Source organism: Chiloscyllium plagiosum, chromosome 9, assembly GCF_004010195.1.
Source record: "Chiloscyllium plagiosum isolate BGI_BamShark_2017 chromosome 9, ASM401019v2, whole genome shotgun sequence".
Classification (NCBI taxonomy): Eukaryota; Metazoa; Chordata; class Chondrichthyes; order Orectolobiformes; family Hemiscylliidae; genus Chiloscyllium; species Chiloscyllium plagiosum.
This window is the reverse complement of record NC_057718.1, coordinates 25758890-25781994: the sequence shown is the minus strand read 5'-3', so window position 1 is coordinate 25781994 and position 23105 is coordinate 25758890. Positions and strand designations below refer to the sequence as shown.

Below are 23105 nucleotides of genomic sequence, written 5' to 3'. Positions count from 1 at the left end.
ACATCATATTGGGGTGGGCAATAAGCAAAGAAATAACTAATGCCTGTAAAAATGGTACAGCAATTATCATTGGGGGATTTTAATCTACATGTCGATTGGTCGAACCAGCTCGGTCAGGGTAGCCTTGAAGAGATATTTGTTGAGTGTATCCATGATAGTTTTCTTGAACACGATGAAATGGAACCAACGAAGGAGCAAGCTCTCCTAGATCTGATCTTGTGTAGTGAGACAGGAATAATTAATGACTTCCTAGTTAGGGATCATCTTGGAAGGAGCAATCACAGTATGGTGGAATTTGAATGTGGAGAATGTGAAGATAAAATGCAATACCAGGGTCCTGTGCTTAAACAAGGCAGACTATAATAGAATGAGGGAGTACTTGGCTAAAATAGCCTGAAAGCAAAGATTTTACGGTGGGACAGTTGGCGAGCAGTGGAGGACTTTCAAAGCCATTTTTCGAAGTGCTCAGCAAAGGTATATTCTAGTGAAAAGGAAGGACTGTAAGAAAAGGGGTAATCTGCCATGGGTGTCTAAGGAAATAAGGGAGGCCATCAAATTGAAAGAGAAGGCATACAAAGAGGCCAATTTCAGCAGGAAACTCGAAGATTGGGAAAGGTCAACAGAAGGCCACAAAAAGAGCTATAAAGAAAAGTAAGATAGAACATGAGAAAAAAAACTGGTACAGAATACAAGCACAGATAGCAAAAGCATCTATAAATACATACAATGAAAAAGAGTGGTTAAAGTAAAAGTTGGTCCTTTAGAGGATGAGAAAGGGCATTTAATCATGGGATGGTTGAGCCATAGAGGGCATAAATAACATGCCAGTAATTGACAAAGAGACAAAGGTAGGTGAGGACCTGGAAACAATCATTATCATAGAAAAGATAGTATTGGGCAAGATAATGGAGCTAAGGATGGACATGTCTCCTGGTCCTGATGGAATGCATCCCATGGTGCTAAAAGAGATGGCAGGAGAAATAGCAAGTGCACTTGTGGTAATTCTCCAAAATTTGCTGGACTCTGGAGCAGTTCCAGCAGATTGGAAAATAGCAAATGTGATGCCACTGTTTAAAAAGGGTGGTAGACAAAGACGGGGAATTATAGACCAGTTAGCTTAACATCTGTAGTGGGGAAGATGCTTGAATCTATTATCAAGAAAGAAATAGCAAAGGATCTAGATAGAAATGGCCCATTTGGGCAGACACAGCATGGATTCATGAAGGGCAGGTTATGCTTTACTAATCTTTTGGAATTCTATGAAGACATTATGAGCACGGTGGACAACGGGGGCCCAGTGGATGTGATGTACCTAAATTTCCAAAAGGCTTTTGACAAGGTGCTGCACAAGTGGCTATTGCAGAAGATAAGGATGCATGGCATTACAGGTAAAGTAATAGCATGGATAGAGAATTGGTTGACTAATAGGAAGCAAAGAGTGGGGATAAATGAGTGCTATTCTGGTTGGCAATACGTAACTAATGGTGTGCCTCAGGGATCAGTGTTGGGACAGCAATTATTCACAATTTACATTGATGATTTGGAGTTGGGGACCATGTGTAGTGTGTCAAAGTTTGTGGATGACACTAAGATGAGTGGCAGAGCAAAGTGTACAGAGGACTGTGAAACTTTGCAAAGGGTCATAGATAGTTTAAGTGAGCAGACAAAGGTCTGGCCGATGGAATACAATGTTAATAAATGTGAAGTCACCCATTTTGGAAGGAATAACAGTAAAAAGGATTATTAGTTGAATGGAAAAAAGTTGCAGTGTACTGCTGTGCAGAAGGATCTGGGTGTTTTGTGCATGAATCACAGAAGGTTAGTTTGAAGGTACTACAAGTAATTAGGAAGGCAAATGGAATTTTGTCCTTCATTGCTAAAGGGAGGTTATGCTGTAGCTGTGCAGGGTGCTGGTGTGGTCACACCTGGAGTACTATGTGCTGTTTTGGTCTCCTTACTTGAGAAAAAAATATACTGGCTCCAGAGGAGGTGCAGAGGAGGTTCACTAGGTTGATTCCGGAGTTGAGGAGGTCGGCTTATGAGGAGACACTGAGCAGACTGGGATTATATTCATTGGAATTTAGAAGGATGAGGGGGAGATCTTGTAGAAAAATAAAATTATGAAGGGATAAATAAGCTTAGATGTAGAGAGGATGTTTCCACTGCTGGGTGAAACTAGGACAAGAGGGCATAGCCACAAAATTAGTGGTAGCAGACTTAAGACTGAATTGAGAAGGCACTTCTTCACACAGAGGGTTGTTAATCTATGGAATTCCCTGCCCTGTGAAGTAGTTGAGGCTTCCTCAGTAAATGTTTTTAAAGTTAAGATAGATTTTGTTTAAACAACAAAGGAATTAAGGATTATGGTGAGAGGGTGGGAAAATGGAGCTGAGGCCATGAAATGATCAGCTATGATTTTATTAAATGGCGGAGCAGGCTCGTAGGGCCAGATAGCCTACTCCTGCTCCAAGATTTATGGTTTTATGGTGAATGCACTCAGTGTTTTTACTAGAGTTAGGGAATCGCAGACTCATGGAGTCATAGAGTCATAGAGATGTACAGCACGGAAACAGATCATTTGGTCCAACTTGTCCGTGCCGAACAGATATCCCAACCCAATCTAGTCCCACCTGCCAGCACCCGGCCCATATCCCTCTATACCCTTCCAATTCATATACCCATTCAAATGTCTCTTAAATGTTGCAACTGTACCAGCCTCCACCACTTCCTCTGGCAGCTCATTCCATACACGTACCACTCTCTGCGTGAAAACGTTGTCCCTTAGGTCTCTTTTATATCTTTCCCCTCTCACCCTAAACCTATGCTCTCTAATTCTGGACTCCCCAACCCAGGGAAAAGACTTTGTCTATTTACCCTACCCATGCCCCTCATAATGTTGTAAACCTCTATAAGATCACCCCTCAGCCTCCGATGCTCCAGGGAAAACAGCCCCAGCCTATTCAGCCTCTCCCTATAGCTCAAATCCTCCAACCCTGGCAACATTCTTGTAAATCTTTTCTGAACCCTTTCAAGTTTCACAACATCTTTCCGAAAGGAAGGAGACCAGAATTGCACACAAAATTCCAAAAGTGGCCTAACCAATGTCCTGTACAGCCGACACATGACCTCCCAACTCCTGTATTCAATACTCTGACCAAATACTTTCTTTACTATCCTATCTACCTGCAACTCCACTTTCAAGGAGCTATGAACCTGCACTCCAAGGTCTCTTTGTTCAGCAACACTCCCTAGGACCTTACCATTAAGTGTATAAGTTCTGCTAAGATTTGTTTTCCCAAAATGTTGCACCTTGCATTTATCTGAATTAAACTCCATCTGCCACTTCTCTGCCCAATGGCCCATCTGATCAAAATCCTGTTGTAATCTGAGATAACCTTCTTCGCCGTTCACTACATCTCCAATTTTGGTGTCATCTGCAAACTTACTAACTATACCTCTTATGCTCACATCCAAATCATTTATATAAATGAAAAGTAATGGACCCAGCACTGATCCTTGTGGCACTTTACTGGTCACAGGCCTCCAGTCTGTAAAACAACCCTCTACCACCACCCTCTGTCTTCCACATTTGAGCCAGTTCTGTATCCAAATGGCTAGTTCTCCCTGTATTCCATGAGATCTAACCTTGCTAACCAGTCTCCCATGGGGAACCTTGTCAAACACCTTACTGAAGTCCATATAGATCACGTCTACCGCTCTGCTCTCATCCTCTTTGTTACTTCTTCAAAAAACTCAATTAAGTTTGTGAGACATGATTTGCCACGTACAAAGCCATGTTGACTATCCCTAATCAGTCCTTGCCTTTCCAAATACTTGTACATACTGTCCCTCAGGATTCCCTCCAACAACATGCCCACCACCGACGTCAGGCTCACTGGTCTATAGTTCCCTGGCTTGTCCTTACCACCCTTCTTAAACAGTGGTACTACGTTAGCCAACCTCCAGTCTTCTGTCACCTCACCTGTAACTATCGATGATACAAATATCTCAGCAAGGGGCCCAGCAATCACTTCTCTAGCTTCCCACAGAGTTCTAGCGTACACCTGATCAGGTCCTGGGGATTTAACCACCTTTATGCATTTCAAGACATCCAGCACTTCCTCCTCTGTAATATGGACATTGTTCAAGATGTCACCATCTATTTCCCTACATTCTATATCTTCCATGTCCTTGTTCAAAGTAAATACTGGTGCAAAATACTCGTTTAGTATCTCCCCCACTTTCTACGGCTCCACACAAAGGTTGCCTTGCTGATCTTTGAGGGGCCCTATTCCCTAGTTTCCCTTTTGTCCTTAATGTAATTGTAAACACCCTTTGGATTCTCCTTAATTCTATTTGCAAAAGTTATCTCATGTTGCCATTTTGCCCTCCTGATTTCCCTCTTAAGTATACTTCTACTTCCTTTATACTCTCCTAAGGATTCACTCGATCTATCCTGTCTATACCTGACATATGCTTCCTTGTTTTCTTAACCAAACCCTCAATTTTTTTAGCCATCCAGCATTCCCTATACCTACCAGCCTTTCCTTTCACCCTGAGGGTTCTGGTCCATCACTATTTCAAATCTAATAGAATTATGGTCGCTGGCCCCAAAGTGCTCTGCCACTGACACCTCAGTCACCTGCCCTGCCTTATTTCCCAAGAGTAGGTCAAGTTTTGCAACTTCTCTAGTAGGTACATCCACATATTGAATCAGAATATTTTCTTGTACATACTTAACAAATTACTCTCCAACTAAAACTTAACACTATTGCAGTCCCAGTCTATGTTTGGCAAATTAAAATCCTCTACCATAACCACCCTATTATTCTTACAAATAGCTGAGATCTCGTTACAAATTTGTTTCTCAATTTCCCTCTGACTATTAGCGGGTCTATAATACAATCCCAATAAGGTGATCATCCCTTTCTTATTTCGCAGTTCCACCCAAATAACTTCCCTGGATGTATTTCCGGAAATATTCTCCCTCAGCACAGTTGTAATGCTATCCCTTATCAAAAATGCCACGCTCCCTCCTCTCTTGCCTCCCTTTCTATCCTTCCTGTAGCATCGACTCGAAGGCATCAGTTTAAGGTTAGAGGGGAAAGAATAAAGTAGAACCTGAGGAACAACATTTTTACACAGAGGCTGGTACACATATGGAATGAGCTGCCAGTGGAAGTGGTTGAGGTGGGCACATTAACAACATTTAAAAGGCATTTGGACAAAATACTTCGATAGGAATGGTTTAAAAGGATATGGGCCAAGTGCAGGGAAATAGTGTCTGAGTAGGTGGACATTTTGGTTGGCATGGATCATTTGGGCCAAAGAGCCTGTCTCCACGCTGTAAAGCTCGATAACTCTCAGACTCTAAGGTTCAGCCACTGGCAGGTGACTCACTTCAACAGGTTAGCAAAATTGAACATGTCCCAATCATACAGTATGAAGGAATTTACATGTTAACAACATTTTTTTGAAAGGTATGTGCAAAAGAATAAACATATTTTTAAAATAAAAATTGGTTCTCAGTGGCTTATGGAATTTTAAGAAGCTCATTTTTGATTCGCAGCCTTTGTTTGAACATCAATACTAAGTTCTTCACATTTTGGGACATGCATGTGGAATATCGTGTATCTTTTCAAAATAGAAATTAGATCAATCATATGGTACCTAAAGCAATATTTTGAAAAATCCAGAGGGAAGTACTGTTCCGAAGTACTGTTTTGTGAGCACTTTGTTCACACTATGCTAACGCTAACGTGGTCCACTTATTTTGTATCCAGCTTATTCTTCACCATCCTTTGTAATCCAGCCAAGGCTTTTAAAAGGTTTCACACCATAACAACGTTTTACAAAGGTAACCACATGATTCTTTTGTAGGGATAATAATGAATGTTAACTGAGCTGAAATCGATTCCATCAACACACATTAATATAGTGTTCCAATAATATACAATTTTCACTTCTGAAAATAAATAATTACATTGTATGGAACCATATAATTTAGCTGAGCAGTATTGAGAACTCTCGACAATGTTATGATTTGTTGTTTTACATCAATCAGTGTATTCTATAATTTTGCGCTCTCAACATCTGGCCTTATTCAATCAATCTATGGGCCAGAAATGTGACAGCAAAGCATTGCCACACCTTCATTTAGATGCTCCTGCGTAAAATAGCCCAGATGAGGTCTGTCCAAAGAAAAGCTGGACAAATCCAGTCCAACTGATTAAAATCTCATCAGCCTATTCTTGAACATTAGCAAATGATGGAAGCTGTCATGGACAGTACTATTAAGTGGCATTTGTAGAGCAATTACTTACTCATTGATGTTCAATTTGGGTTCTGGCAGGATCACCAACTCCTAATCTCTTTGCAGTCTTGGTCCAAACATAGACAAAAGAGCTGAATTCCCTCATTTTGAGGTGAGGATTTCTGCCCTTGATATCACGGCAACATTTGAACCAATGAATATTAAAACCCCAAGCAAAGGTCGAGTCAGTGGGAATCAGGGATTTATTCTCCAGAGTTTAGAGGCATTCTTAGCACAACAGAAGCTGGTTGCAGTTCTTAGAGATAAATCATCTCAGGCCTGGGACATCACTGCAGGAGATTCTCAGCATAATGCCTTTATTCAAGTTACCTTTGGTTGCCTCATCAATGAACTTCCCTCAACCTTCTGGTCAAAAGTGTGGTCATTCATTGATGATTGCACAATGTTCAGTATCATTGTGACTTCCCCGATACCAAAAAAGTCTATGGCCAGGTGCAGTACAACAATCAAGGTTGGGCTGACCAATGGCAAGCAACATTCATGTCACAAAAGTGACACCCATGTCCAACAAGACAGAATCTAACCATATCATTCAATGCCATTACCATCACTGAATCTTCCACAAAACAAACTCAGGGTTCACTGTTGACTAAAAGTGAACTGAATGACCTCTTTAAAAACTGTGGCTACATGAGCATGACAGAGGGCTGGACATTCTATTGGAACAGAACGTGCAAATTCATCTTCTGACTCCCAAGACCTTTCCACTATCTACAAGGCACAGATTGGTAGCATGATGGCATGCTAACCATGTGCCTAAATCAATGCCGCTCCAACAACACTCGAGATGCTTGACCGCATCCATGGTAAAGCAAGCCATTTACTGGAACCCCACTCCCTCACTCTCCACAACTGGTGCACAGTGACAGTAGTGTGTATCATATATAGGATGATTACAACAATTTGTCACATTCCCTGCCTCAGCACCTTTCAAACCCAAAATCTCTACCTCCTCAAAAGTCAAAGGCCATAGATGCAAGGGAACATCACCACTTGCAAGTTTATTCAAAGCCATAGCCTAACCTGATTCAGAACCATGTTGCCATTCACTTTCACTGGGCCAACAACGTGGAACTCCCTTCCTTACAGCATTGTGATTGTTGTTGCACATGACAAACTACTAGCTTAAGATAGGGCTCACCAGCCACATTCTCCAGTAACCAGAGCTTATAATCAAATGCATGCTGATATCCTATGAAAAAACAAAAAGAAAATACCTTCACATGAGTGTGTTAATGTCATCCCCAAAAGTGGCAGATGTATTATTCCCGTATATACAGAGTCCTGACAAAGATACTTGAGGCTAGGATCGACATTTGTTCGTGCACTGTCATTTCAACTTTGATCCAAGACAACTTTAAACTCAACATTATAGGCTGATCTCAAGCCAAGATAATGGACACACAGTACAGAGCACCCCTAATTGGCAGTCTTACTCAGAGTTGTCACAGGATAATTAGTGTAATGTAATGCAGTATAGAAACAGAAAAATGTCACTTTGAGACACAGTAGGGATTCTCTAATGACACTCCTAATATCCTCTTCTGATTAAAGACAAAATAATAGGAATGATTACATGAATGCAAATAAGCAGGTGCATTGCTTGGTTTCTGAGTATGCCTTGACCATGTTCAGTTCAATTTCCATTAAACCAAAGGCTTTCTATCCCGGTTAATTTCCAGATCACCCATTTGATCATCATGTGGAAAATTTGTCTCCGAAACTTGATTTTGAAATTTGGATAGTGGATATCTTCCTTTTAAGTCTACATAGATTTAAACTGAAATAAAACAGAAACATCTCTGTGCTGTTGGATGCATGCATCTCATTTTACTTTTGCATTAACATTTGTTAAATATTCTTCATTACAAGCATAATGTCTTCAGAAAGAAGGGCTATTTGCATTAGAGGAAGTAGTGTCAATTAAATAAATATGGGGAACCTTCATCATAACAGCATATTTTACAATGACTATTTGAATGCAATTCAAATCATTGTACTCAATAAACAAACAACTTTTTTTTACCAAATAAAACGAATAAAAGCTAAAATACCACACCAGTAAATTCGGATCTGAAAGCAGTTAACATGTTGGGTTCATCATTAGAATTGATATTGTTTTGCTGGAGACTTCTAAGATACTTTCTCAAAACAATATTTCTTTACATTTAGCAGCACAAATGTTGCTTATTCAATAAAAATGCTCAGTGTTACTTGTTTGAGAAGCTACTCACCATATGGTCTTTGATATGTAGACAAAGGTGTATCATCTTTTAGCAGCCAAGTGAAGTTCCAAGTAGCTGGACTATTATTTAAAATCCATCCATTTCCTTCTGATTGTGGTACTCCAATAGCTGCAAACACAAGTGACATAATTGGCATTATTTTAAGGTCAATGGTGTGGAGGTGCTGATGTTGAACTGAGGTGGACAAAGTCAGAAGTCACATGACACCAGGTTTTAGTCCAACAGGTTTATTTGAAATCACAAGCTTTCAGAGCGCTACTCCTTTGTCAGGTTAAGTCCCTTCTGACTTTGTTTTAAGGTGTAAGATTTCAAAGTAATGTGGCATCTCAATTATAGACTCCATCCTCAATAATGAATATGCAAACCATTGTAACGGCACAGCAATAGCCTGAGATAGTCTGAATTCAGATTGGACTAATTTACTTCAAACGTGTTACCTGCAAGATCCTACAGTATATGGTATCTTAGACCAAACTTGTAGCATGTGCTATCCTAAATAAAGCTGTTGCTGCAAGAATGGCATTGCTTCCCAGGATGCCCTGCTAACCGTTAGCATTTAATACAATCTCCCCAACCTCTTTCCTGCAAGGTTTAATTCCTTTAGCGCTAAACAATCTTCTTTAGTTTGAGCTTTGAAGAGTTACCGATGTGAAAGCCCTTGTAAGAACGTTTCACCTCTTGCTTCCTAAGGTATTGATGAATCAGTTATTTTACCCATTGCTACTTAGTAAGTAGCTGTCAACTCATGTCATCACCAATCTGATAGCTGAAGTACATTGTCGCTCTAGTCTTTCCAAGTCATGCTTCAAATAATTTTCATTCTGTAACGCTACAAGGCATTTTTTACAATGATACATCAACCAACATCAAAAGCTGTTCTCTCTTTACATCTTAGATATGAGAAAGCAAAGTTACTATGCTTCACCAAATCATTGACAAGAAGTTTGGAGATAACAACTTTGTAATGAAAATGTATATATTTTAGAAGCACCAGTTGACAAGAAATCGGCAAGGACTATAGTAGGACAGTATATACAACAAACTGCTCTAAACTAAAGCAAACAATAATTGTTATGATCAAAGTGATGATATGACATTACAGGTTCATGAATTTTTATGACTCAACCAACCCAAAGTTTACTGAGCGAATATTTCTTCACCCTCATTCTGTCTCGATCCAATTTAATAAGAATTGTTCTGATTAGATTTATGACTCTGCTAACTGAATTCCATCCTTGCTGCCTTACAATGTGTATCTGATTTCTGGCAATGTGAAAGTTAATGGATAGACATAGAAGGGCAAATGACATTTGCGAGAGTTTTAGTAACCTTGTCTTGGAATTAGTCATTTTGCTTGGCTTAGGCCGGAGACAATTGTGAACGTTTTTTTTTCCAAATTGAAGAGGAAATGTACAGCTATGTAGTGCAGCAGCTTAGTGCTTCAATGTGATGGTTGGATGCAGCTGCATTAAACCCCAGTGGATCTGACTGTTGACCTTGCTGCTGTCAAGGGAATTCTCCAAGTTCAATCAAGTAGTTCAATCTAACTACTTGTTCACAGCGACAGCTAAGAAATTTAGAGGGAATTTCACCATAGAATGCCCTTTTACGCCATTAATCAGCTCTGAGGGATGGTGGATAGATCAATATTTGACCAGTGAACAATGGGGCTTGGAGATTTCAGGGTTGAATTTCTTTGAGTACCTGCCCATTCTGCTACCCCAGTCTCAAAAAGAGCGGCAAAATTGTGCTATTCAAAAAATAAACTGGCAAGCTAAATGATGCTGGTACTTTTGCATGAGTTCCACAAGAATTTAGGACAAATGTTGTTTTATTTCTCAACACCTAAAACAGTTAGCAGTGCATGGTTTCTGCTGCAGTTTAATTATTGCAGTTTATGCTGCAGGGACTTGTTGCAGTTTAATAATTGCATTTAATGTTGCAGGCATTCTGCTGCAGTTTAATTATTGCAGTTAATGCTGCGGGTGTTCTGCTACAGTTTAATTATCACACTTAATGCTGCAGGCATTCCGCTGCACTTCAATTATCACAGTTTATGCTGCCAGGATTCTGCAGCTACTCAGCTGTGCTAAGTTGAAATTTCAGTCATGACAGATTTTTTTCTTAGCTTTGGGAAGAGGCAGTAGCTCATGAATTAATTTTTCCAAAAATCTGTATATATTATCTCTCTCTTCCTTCTGTTTTCAGATGTAGAAGCTTTTAATCAATTGGATCAACATAACTTGTCTGCTGGTGTTTAACCACAAGGATCTGTTTACATTTGGCTTGTGCCTTAGCTGCAAAGAATTACTAGTGTTGCTAAGGTTTGCCAAGGCCTTTACATCCTGAGTTTCCTGAGTACAAGTCTCTGTGGCTACATTCAGGTGCCACAGGAAAAAAAGACTCCTTTAGACTGCATATCCCATCATTAACATATTTAATGTAGCTTCAGATCAAATGTGAACTGTTTCTGTTTTTCTCACAGTTTCTGCAGCTATTTTGTTTTCTCCCTGTTTAAAAATGCCTGCTTTAGCCCGTGACTATGAAATTGATGGATATATGGCATTTCCAGCAGCTGTTGTGAGGCAGTGGGTAGCATTCCTGCTGTTGAGTGTATCTGTAAAATTAAAGATCTTGCCACACTGATGGTTTTGTGAGTTTGATTTTTAAGTTAGTAGCAACCGTCGCTGAAATCGTCTCTTTTTAAATCACTCTCCTTCTTTGACCTTGTGGTGTTTATTTCTTAACCCCCCCATAATCGGTTGGTTCAGGAGATTCTCTGTTGGCTGTTCAGATGCCTCCTGCACAATTATCAGCAACATTTTATATACAGTTGCGCCTCGATTTACGAACTTAATCCATTCCGGGACCCGGTTCGCGAACCGAAAAGTTTGCGAACTGAATCAATTTTTCCCATTGTTCGGACAGTGTAAGAATGCATGGACGTAGCAACGAACACTGTTCACACCGTACGTGCCAAAGACAAACTGAATGAGATCACGCGGGGTCCGAGAGCTTTTGCGTTCAACAAGCGCGTAGCAAATCAGAACAATGATACCACATGGTCGCACACGGGCTTTTTGTGTTCGTACTTTCGGTCGTACCTTGAATTTCGTACATACGTTGAAGCAAACTTTTACGTACAATCCTGTTCGTAAACCGATTTGTTCGTGAACGGGGTCATTCGTATGTCGAGGCGCTACTGTATTTTAAAATTGTTAGTGCTGTAGGGTGTAGGGACAAGTCTAACTAATGACAGATGCCCTATTAGATGCCCTGCTACAGGGAAATCTGGAATCAGTTTCTGTTTGACTGTGTCCTGCAGCCAAGCCCCTGCTGTTCGGCTCTTGTGATATCTGTTGTGGAGAAAAAATCCTATTGCTTAATTACCACAGTCAAAGTTATAGAAAAAAAAACTTGAGCTGTTTGCTTATCACAGCCAGGCTCAGTGGTTAGCACTGCTGCTTCACAACACCAGTGTGAGAGGTAATTTCGGTTTAAACTTTAAGATGTGCCTGGACCACAGACTGATCTATAATAAAAGACAAAACCTTTGTTTCTTTTCTAACAACCATTTTATATACTCAAAAGTAGAGTAGTTTAAATTGTGCAGAATGCTGACAATTTGTGAGCGATAGTAAAAACAAGCAGGCTCTTGATTAATGAAGCCATTCACACAGCAGAGAAGGATGAGTCCTTGGCTGATAAGACTCCAGGATGGGAGGACGACTTGAGACATCTGTTTCAGATTAAAGCCTTTGACTGATAAGACTACAGGGTGAGAAAAACAACAAACTTTGGAGACTCTGGAGCCTTTTGTTGCAGACTTTGTGATAAAAATAATGATGTTTTTAAGAATGTGAACCTCATGGCTTGTTGGAGCCAAGGAGAGGAGGGACTTGTCCTATATATAATGGAGACTTTGTAAGCCTCAGCGCGCCTTTTCTTTAAGGGTGCCCGACTCTGCAGACTTGACTTGTTAATAAAACTTTGTTTTCCTGAATTTGTCTAGAGCGATTATTGAGAAGCGATTTTCGTTTCTAACAACCAGGATCCCAGGTTCGATTCCAGCCTCAGGCAACTGTCTGTGTAGAGTTTGCACATTCTCCCCATGTCTGCGTGGGTTTCCTCCGGATGCTTCGGTTTCCTCCCACAATCCAAAGATGTGCGGGGCAAGTGAATTGGCCATGCTAAATTGCCCATAATGTTAGGTGCATAGTTAGAGGGAGGTCGGTCTGGTTGGGTAGCTCTTCGGAGGGTTGGTGTGGACTTGTTGGGCTGAAGGGCCTGTGTCCACACTGTAGGGAATCTAATCTAATTTAATCAGTATTGCATGGACACTTTAATTATTGCAGTCTGTGTTGCAGGAAAAATTGCTGCTATTTATTCATCACAGTCAGTATTGCAGGATCTCTGCTGCAGTTTAACTATTGCAGGCAGTGCTGCAGCAAGAGCTGGGGTTTGATTGTTGCTGCTACAGCAGGCCGAGAAAACGGGATGGGAAGAAAGTGGCTGCTCAAAAAAAGGGAAGCCTCACGATGTAATCCTTGTGATTAACAGAATTGTTCCAGGGCAGAAGGAGGTCATTTGGCCCATTCTGTCTACGCTAACTCTGAAAATGTTAATTTTGTACCATCCCACTGCTGTTTCCCCATAACTCTGCACATGGTTTCTATTTAAATAACCATCCAGTGCCCTCTCGAATGCCTCAGTTGAACCTGCTTCCACCACAATTCCAGGCAGTGCATTCCATACCCTCAATGCACACTGTGTGAAAAAGCTACTTTCTATCTTGCATTTATTTCTTTTGCAAAACACTTTAAGACTGTACCCTCTGGTTATCAATCCATTTATGAGTGAGAACAGTTTCTCACCATCCAGTCAGTCTGGATCTCTCGTGATTTTGGAAACTTCTTTCCAATTTCTTTTTAGCCTTCTCCTCCAAGGAAAACAATCTCAACTTCTCCAATCTTGCCTCATGACTGATGTATGTCATTCTTCGATTCATTCTCTTAAACATCTTCTGGACTCTCTCCAATACATTCAAGTCCTTCTTATCATGTGGCATCCAGAACTATACACAATACTCCAGCTAGGAAAAAGTGAGGACTGCAGGTACTGGGGATCGGAGTCAAGAGTGTAGTGCTGCAAAAGCACAGCAGGTCAAGCAGCATCCGAGGAACAGGAAACTCGACATTTTGGGCATAAACCCTTCTTCAGGAATAAGGCTTGTGCGTCGGGGGGGCTGAGAGATAAATGGGAGGGTGGTGGGATAGGTAGCTGGGAATGTGATAGGTGGATGAAGGTGAGGGAGAAGGTGATAGGTCAGAGGGGGGAGTGATGGACAGGTCTGGAGGGTGGTGCCAAGGTGGTGGCTTGGGACTGGGATAATGTGTGGGGGAGGAATGAGGAATTTATCTCGTGTGGTTGCAGGGTCCCAAGGAAGAATATGAGGCGTTCCTCCTCCAGGCGTAGGGTGTTACGGGTTTGACGATGGAGGAGGCCCAGGGCCTGCATGTCCTTGACGGAGTGGGAGAGGGAGTTGAAGTGATCAGCCATGGGGCGGTGGGGTTGGTGGGTGCGGGCGTCCCAGAGATGTTCTCTGAAACGATCCACAAGAAGGCGTCTTGTCTTCCTGATGTAGAGGAGAGTGCAAAGGATGCAGGAGATGACATTGGTACAGGTACAGGTAAATTTCTGACGGATGTGCCTCGGGGCCTTGGACAGAGGTGAGGGGAGCGGTGTAGGTGCCGGGTTTGCACTTCCTGCGGTGGCAGGGAATGGTGCCAGGAGTAGGGTGTGGGCTGGTGGAGGGCATGGACCTGATGAGGGAGTTACAGAGGGAATGGTCTTTTTGGAACGCTGATAGGGTGGGGAGGGAAATATACCTCTGGTGGTTGGGTCCATTTGGAAGTGGTGGAGGATGATGAGTTGCATGCGGAGGTTGGGGGGTGGAAGGTGAGACTAGGGGGATTCTGTCTTTGTTGCGTTGGGAGGGGTGGGGTTCAAGGGCGGTGGTGCGTGAAGTGGAGGAAATACACTGGGGGACATCGTCAACCACATGGGAAGGGAAGTTGTGATTGTGGAAGAAGGAGGCCTTCTAGGAGTTTCTGCGGTGGAATTGGTCATCCTTGGAACACATGCAGCAGAGATGGAGGAATTGGGAATAAGGGATGGCATTTCTACAGGAGATAAGGCAGGAGGAGGTGTCGTCTAGGTAGCTGTGGGAGTCAGTTGGCTTGTAATATATGTCTGTGGTTAGTCAGACGCTAGAGACGGTGATGAAGAGATCCAGGAAGGGGAGAGATGTTTCCGAAATGGTCCAGGTGAATTTTAGGTCAGGGTGGAAGGTGTTGGTAAAGTTGATGAACTTTTGATGGGAGCACGAGGTGGCACCGATATAGTCATCGATGTACGGAGGAACAGGTGGGGGGTGGTGCCAGTGTAACTCCGGTGCCGGTCCACTCCTGGCACCTTTCCCTGCCACCGCAGGAAGTGCAAAACCTGCACCCACACCACTCCCCTCAACTCTGTCCGAGGCCCCAAGGGATCTTTCCATATCAGTCAGAAATTTACCTGCACCTCTACCAATGTCATCTACTGCATCCGTTGCACCTGGTGTGGTCTTCTCTACATCGGGGAGACAGGATGCTTTCTTCCGGATTGTTTCAGAGAACATCTCTGGGACACCCGTACCCACCAACCCTCCCTGGGCCTGAACACTTTAACTCCCCCTGCCACTCCATCAAGGACATGCAGGCCCTGGACCTCCTCCACTGCCAAACCACCCACCCGACGCCTGGTGGAGGAATGCCTCATATTCCACCTTGGGACCCTCCAACCATATGGGATAAGTGTGGATTTCAACAGTTTCCTCATGTCCCCTCCCCCCACATTATCCCAGTCCTAAGCCTTCACCTTGGCACCGCCTTCCAGACCTGTCCATCACTCCCCTCTCTGACCTATCACCTTCTCCCTCATCTTCATCCACCTATCACATTCCCAGCTACCTTTTCATACAGCCCCACCGCCCTCCCATTTATCTCTCAGCCCCCTGACCCACAAGCCTCATTCCTGATGAAGGGCTTATGCCCAACATGCCGATTCTCCTGCTCCTCGGATGCTGCCTGACCTGCTATACTTTTCCAGCACTACATTCTTGATAATACTCTAGCTGAGGTCTAACATGTGGCTTATACAGATTCATCACAGCCTTGTTGCTTTTGTCATCTATGCCTCTATTTATGAAGTTGTGAATACTGGAAGGATCATTTAACCCAAAACTTTAACCTTGATTTCTCTCCAAAGACTCTGCCAGACCTGCTGAACGTTTCCAACAATTTCTGTTTTTGTTTGTGAATACTGTTTGCTTTATCAACAGCTCTCTATGTACCCTGCCATCTGAAATGACTTATGTATGTATACACTGAGGTCTCTCTGCTCTAGCACACCATTTAGAACAGCACCTTTATTGCATGTTGTCTCTCTATGGTCTTTGTACAAAAATACATCATCTCGCACTTCTCCATATTGAAATTCCTCAGTCACCTATCTCCCTACTCAACCAATGTGATTATATCAGTAGCGCCTTATTTGTGACAAGTAGTTACTGTTGCTATTCCATCGCTGTGTAGTGATGTTGCTCTGCAATGTTGTGTTTCTGCACGTGCACACACATTGCATTCAATCGATGGTGGTGTTCGCAATAAATGCTGCCATTTCATTACGGCAGTCAGTGTTGCAGGAAAAACTGCAGTTGTTTTATAATCATAGTTGGCCTGCAGGGAAAGCCGTTATTGTTTTATTATTGCACTCAGTGCTGCAGGGAAAACTTCTGTTTAATTATCACCATCAGCGTTGCGGGGAAAACTACATTTTAATTGTTACTGCATGCTGTTTAATTATTGCAGTCAGTGTTACAGGGAAAAAGTGTGGCTGTTCAATTGTTAGTGCCAAAAGGTACAATGGTTCTCCTGATGCTTTATTATTGCAGTGAGTTTTGCAGGGGAGACTGTTGTTTGATTATCGTAGTGTTGCAGGGAGAACTGCTGTTTAATTAGCACAGTCAGCATTGCAGGGTAAAAAAAACCTGCTCTTTAATTGTTGCTGCTAAATGCAACAGTAACTCCGCTAATGTTTAATTATCACAATCAGTGCTGCAGGGGAAAAAAAATTGCTGCTGTTTATTTATTCCTGCTAAATGCAACCATAGCTCTCCTGGCAACAGTAGCTCTCCTGTATTGCTGGGGAAACTGTTGCTGTTTAATTGTTGCTGCTAAATGCAGCGGTGGGATTCTGAGGGCTCAGTTGTATTGTGATGAAATTTTGGTAGGGACAGCTATTATGCTGAAGGAAAGCTTCGTAGCTCATGAATTATTCCTAGAGTCATACAGAACAGAAACTGATCCTTTGGTCCAGCTTGTCCATGCTGACCAGGTCTCCAAAGAGCCATAGTTCTACAGCACGGAAACAGACCCTTCAATCCACTCGTTCACGCTGACCAGACATCTCAATCTGACCTCGTCCCATTTGCCAGCATTTGGCCTGCATCACTCTTAACCTTCATACTCATATACCCAACCACATGCCTTTTAAATATTGTAACGTACCAGCCTACCCCACTTCCTCTGGTAACCCTTCCATGCACCCACCACCCTCTGTGTGAAAAGGTTACCTTCAGGTCCCTTTTAAATCTTTCCCCTCTCACCTTAAACCTATGCCCACTAGTTTTTGACATGCCCACCCTTGGAAAAAGACCTTGGCGATTCACCCTGTCTATACCCCTCATGATTTCACAAACCTCTATAAGGTCACCCCTCCGCCTCCAACACTCCAGGAAAAACAGCCCCAGCCTATTCAGTCTCTCTCCAACACTCCAGGAAAAACAGCCCCAGCCTATTCAGTCTCTCCCTATAGCTCAAACCCCACAGTCCCAGCACCATCCTTCTGAATTTCTTCTGCATCCTCTAAAGTTTAACAAAACCTTTTCTAATTGAAGGGCAGCCAGGATTGTTCGCTACATTCTAAAAGTGGCCTTATCAACATCCTGCACAGCCACAACATGACATCCCAACTCCTCTACTCAATGTTCTGACCAATGAAGGCTTATGGTACCTTGCTGTGCAAAATTACCTCCCACAATTGTGTATAAAACAGGAAATTCATTTAAAACTACCTCACTGAATTTGAAGTTTCTTTCTTTTTCTCTCTCTTTCTTTCTCCAAGCTGCTTGTAGGTAGATACCAAGAAAGGACCATGGGCAGTTACCATTACAACCACAAATCCTACAAACATTTCAAATTTGAGGATCACGTTCAACAGCAACAAATGGTAATCCACAGCAGCCTTGGCACCTCAGTGTAATTAAAGGAAGGCCATTCGACCCATCAATCCAGCATGATCCAAGATGAAGCATGGAATAGAGAATCTGAGTAAGTAATGCCACTGAGTTCTAAAATAGACCTGACATATGAGGTAGAAGTTATGCAGACATATCAGTGAGTACTAAACTTAACGAGTCCCACTTGTCTGTGCTTGGTTCATATCCCTCTAAACCTTTGTTATTGATGAACTTTTAAAAAGTGATAATTGTACCCACCTCTACCACTTCCTCTGGCAGATCATTCCATACACGAAGCACCCTCAGTGTGAAAAAGTTGTGCCTCAGGTCTCTTTTAAATCTTCCCCGTCCCACCTTAAACCTATACCCTTTAGATCTGGACTCTGTTACATCTAGAAAAAAAGATCTCAGCTATTCATCCTTTCTGAGTCCCTCATGATTTTATAAACCTCAATACGGTCACCCCTCAACCTCCAACACTCCAGAGAAAAACATTTAAGCTTATTCAGCCTCTCCTTATAACTCAAACACTCCAATCCTAGCAACATTTATCTTTGTAAATTTTTTCTCTACCCTTCCTAGTTTAACTACATCCTTCTTACCACAAGGCAACAAGAATTGCACGCTGTAGTCCAAAAGTTGCCACACCAATGTCCTCTAAAGCTGCAACATGACATCCTAAACCCTAAAATCTAGTTTTCCTTCTGTTTTCATCTATCAAAGGTTTTCATCAAATAGATCGACATAAGCAGACTGTTGGTGTTTAACTATAAAAATGTGTTTATATTTTGGCTGTTCATTAGCTCCAAAAGATTATTGCCGTTTTGCTGAGGTTTGTCAAGGGCTTTGTTTCCTCAGTTTCCTGAGTAAACATCTTTGTGGATGCTTTTAGATGCCATAATAAAACTGAGATTCCCTTAGACTCCATTTCTTGACATTAACAGTAGCACATTTAAAGTGGTTTCAGGTCAAACATCAGTTATTTCTCTTTTGCCATTAGTTTCTACAGCGATTTTAGCATGCTCTTCCATTAAAATGCTTATTTTAGTGTTTGACATTGAATCTGATTGATATATAGGCATACCTCAGGGAGGTATTGTCACACAGGCTAGTACTCCTGTCTCTGAGTCAGAAGGTCTGGGATCAAGGCCCACCTATATGACTTGATGACCAAGGAAGATGTCATTATTACATAACCAGGCAGACTGGGTATCAACTTGTATATCTTTCCAACATATAACAATAGCAGGTAGTAAGGATGGGAAAGTTTCCTGTTCAGCCAGCCTAAAAGGACAACAGGACACCATCGCGGTACCATGCTCACAATAACTATGGATCAACATGGGAATCATTTATGCCAATGATGGTTCAGGGCATGGTGTCTGAAGTGAGACAGCAAGGAATTCTCAGGGCAACTCCACAAATAAGATGTAATAATGTAGGATCAGAGTAATAAACAGCAGTTCTGTGTTCAACATTTTAATGTGTTGAGATTTGAGCATGAGTAAATAAAGGTAGTCTAGTTCTTGCTTTTAGTGTGCCAATGTGTTTCTCATACCACTGGCTCATCGCAAGGTGATATGGACAATAAAACATCTAAGTCCTTCCCTGTCAGAGTTAAAAATCACACAACACCAGGTTATAGTCCAACAGGTTTAATTGGAAGCACACTAGCTTTTGAAGCTAGCGTGCTTCCAATTAAACCTGTTGGGCTATAACCTGGTGTTGTGTGATTTTTAACTTTGTACACCCCAGTCCAACACCAGCATCTCCAAATCATGACTTCCCTGTCAGTACATGGTCCCTCCAATTACAAGGCTGCAGCTCTGCCTCCTAGTGGTGGCACATGGAAACTGTGTCCCTTGCATCCACAAAATTAAAGTTTCTGAAGAATCCAGAGGAATTTGGCTCTCAAAGAGGCAGCATAGTGGCTCACTGTTCAGTGCATGTACTCTGGTGTATCTTGATCTGAATTTCCAACTGTGACCAAACAGACCCACTGCTTTATAGCTCACAAAGTTTAAAGGAAAGGTAATACACTCTAACCCAAAATCTGGAGTGCAATCTAAAACTGGGATGATGGCTGACATTGTCATCTTGCCTGAAAATCCTTCAGTAAAACTGATACTACACATGGTGTTCCACATTGCTTTGGTCCCAACTGAGGATGGGTTCAAGAGGGGGAGCTGTATGATCTGGGAAGCCTGGATTACCACTGCTGCCTCAGAGTGCAGGGACCCAGATAGCATTCCACACTTGGGCGTATACCTGATGAAGGGCTTTTGCCCGAAATGTCGATTTTACTGCTCCTTGGATGCTGACTGAACTGTGTTTTTCCAGCACCACTCTAATCTAAACTCTGGTTTCCAGCATCTGCAGTCATTGTTTTTACCTTGGGCGACTGTCCGTGTGGAGTTTGCACATTCTCCCTGTGTCTGCGTGGGAATTTCTCTGGGTGCTTCTGTTTTCTCTCACAATCCAAAGATCTGCAGGTTGGGTGGATTGGTCATGCTAAATTGCCCATCGTGCCCAAGGGTGTTCAGGCTAAGTGGATTAGCCATGGGAAATGCAGGGTTACAGAGACAGAGATGGATGGGATGCTCTTAGGGTCGGTGTGGAATCGATGGGCTGAATGGCCTGCTTCCACACTGTAGAGGTGATATGATCTCCATAACTATTGCTTAGGCTAGTGGCTTGGGCAGACTATTCCAGGTTCACTGAACAAAGGATTCAACAACAAGATGCAAACAGTCAGCAGTTCATGAGACAGATGGCTGCAGGTGAAAGGAGACAGACAGAAAAACATACAATCATTTATAACCCAATGTCACAAATAATGATTGCTAACCTGTTATAAATAGCTATCTGGGATTCACTTAAGGGCAAAACCTTCACAGAACAATTTGCTTAACGGTTAAAACATGTATCACATTATCAATAATACCAGTGTGTATGTAAATTATCCACTTGGTGTCATCTGGTAAATGTATTATTATTTTCTCTCCTTTCTCTTATTTGTGTACTCATTTAAATAAATGGAATCTTTGAAATGAAATCCAAGTAAGGGATTACATGCTAATTAAAAAGCAGGCTGAGGCAGAAATATTATTTCAGAAACCTGCACTAGCAACACCCACTGTTCAATACTGGTATGACAAGAAAATGACCACTGAACTAATGAAGACTTACTGTGTAGTGGTATACCAGCAACAATACAGGCATGCTGTTGACCTTTGTGAGTGTCTGTGCATGCTGAAATCAGTAATGTCTGCAACACTTTAACTGGACCATCATCCAGGGGCTTAGCTGGCACTAATATAACTGTACATTCATATTATTAGTGAATAAATATCAATTAACTAATAAAAGATTTTAAAAAACATAATTGCCTGGAAACCCCAAGCCTGGCAACAAGCAACAGTTACCATTCTGTCCACGAGTCCTAGTTACAAGTTCACTTGAAGGTCACTGTACCTCTAGCACTTGCAATTGCTGCAGTACCCTCATCATAACTTTTATCAAAATTGTAACATTTCTTCAAGCAATCACAGGAGTTTGAAAGTGTCCTGCTGAGAGACGATGAAGGAAGTATATTGTGGCAAAGTGTTTTCTGATTACTTCCTGAGATAGCTACCCCAGTCAGAACAGTCTGATGCATTATGTGTACTACCCACACATCTGAAGCTCGGTCTATACATAAGACCTTTGATAAATTAAATTAGCTAGCACAGTGATTACTTGTTTTGATAAATTGCTTCTTTCTCCGTGTCCTCTTGTTGACATCATGTTTGTCCAACACACACATTATTCATAGTCAAGCAATGATACTTCCTTCCAAAACTTGGCTCAAGATACACAACAGAAGATAGGTCACTGATCATTTCCGTTCCAATCTTCTATCCCACTTTACAGACACTCCTGGCACAGTGCCTATGTTCCACAATGGTAAAATAGAGATGTAAATTTAACCTTTTATAAAGCTGCTGGTATGAAACTATGCAAAGTAAGTTTGATTAAACATCACAACCTATGTCTGCAAAATGTAATCGCAGTTGGAAAAATTGATGACCTTCTGAACTTCTGATGCGAGAAGTCATCATTTAATTAAGCTATTTGTTCAAAGGGCGTAATAATATCGTCTTCTGAATTTGTAAACAAATATGACACAAGGTTGTTGTGAGGGCTGAGTGATGGAACACGTGTTCATTCAAAAAACTATTCATTTACTATAGTATGATACCAATCCAGTAGAACGTACATTAGCTAGCCATTGTTACCATGAACCTGAGGTGATCTAGGGCAACAGGTCGGTCCTCTTTGAGATGGTAAGATGATCTGCCTTTCCCACCCAGGTCCCTCTGACATTGTCATACAGTGTTGAACATATTGCAGTCTTAAATTTTAAACCTCTCAGTACCATTACATTGTACAACAGCCGCCAGAGGGAAGCCACCAAACAATAGGGAGGAAGGTGGATCCTTACTGCATGCAGAATGGAGAGGAAGTAATTTAAGGATAGTCTGAGGCAATGGCTTATCCACCTCTATCACCTGTCAATTTCCAGGCAAAATTGCCCATGTCTGAAATGAATTGAATTGAATTGAATTTATTGTCAATATGTACCGAGGGACAGTGAAAACTTTGTCTTATGAGCAAAACAGGCAGATCACATAGTTAAGTAGCATAAATAAGTAAATAATAGGTAAACAGTAAAAAAAGCAAAAACACAAGTACAGGCAAATGTTAAGAGTTTGTGAGTCCATTCTGTATTCTAACAACAGTAGGGTAGAAACTGTTACAAAATCGGCTAGTGTGTGTTCAGGCTTCTGTACCTTCTCCCCGATGGTAGAGGTTGTAGAAAGGCATTGCCAGGGTGGGTTGGATCTGTGAGAATGCTGGCAGCCTTTCCTTGACAGTGGGCCTGGTAGATGAGAATGCTGGCAGCCTTTCCTTGACAGTGGGCCTGGTAGATGGATTCTTTAGATGGGAGGTTGGCCATTGTGATTGTCCGGGCCGAGTTCACCACTCTCTGTAACCGTCTCCAATCTTGAATGGTACAGTTGCCATACCAGGTAGTGATACATCCAGACAGAATGCACTCGATGGCACAACTATAAAATTTGGCAAGGGGTATTCGCCATCATGCTAAACTTCGTCAGCTGCCTGTTGAAGAAGAGACATTGTT

General features: G+C 42.0%; 1 protein-coding gene across 1 annotated transcript in view; it reads right to left on the bottom strand.

Moving 5' to 3' along the window:
• The window catches only part of LOC122552709 (ALK tyrosine kinase receptor-like), a 1052914-nt gene that overhangs the window by 799869 nt on the left and 229940 nt on the right, over window positions 1–23105 (bottom strand). The window contains exon 2 of the mRNA XM_043695597.1: window positions 8569–8688. The gene's annotated coding sequence lies outside the window, so the exon portion shown is untranslated. The remainder of the gene's footprint in view (window positions 1–8568; window positions 8689–23105) is intronic.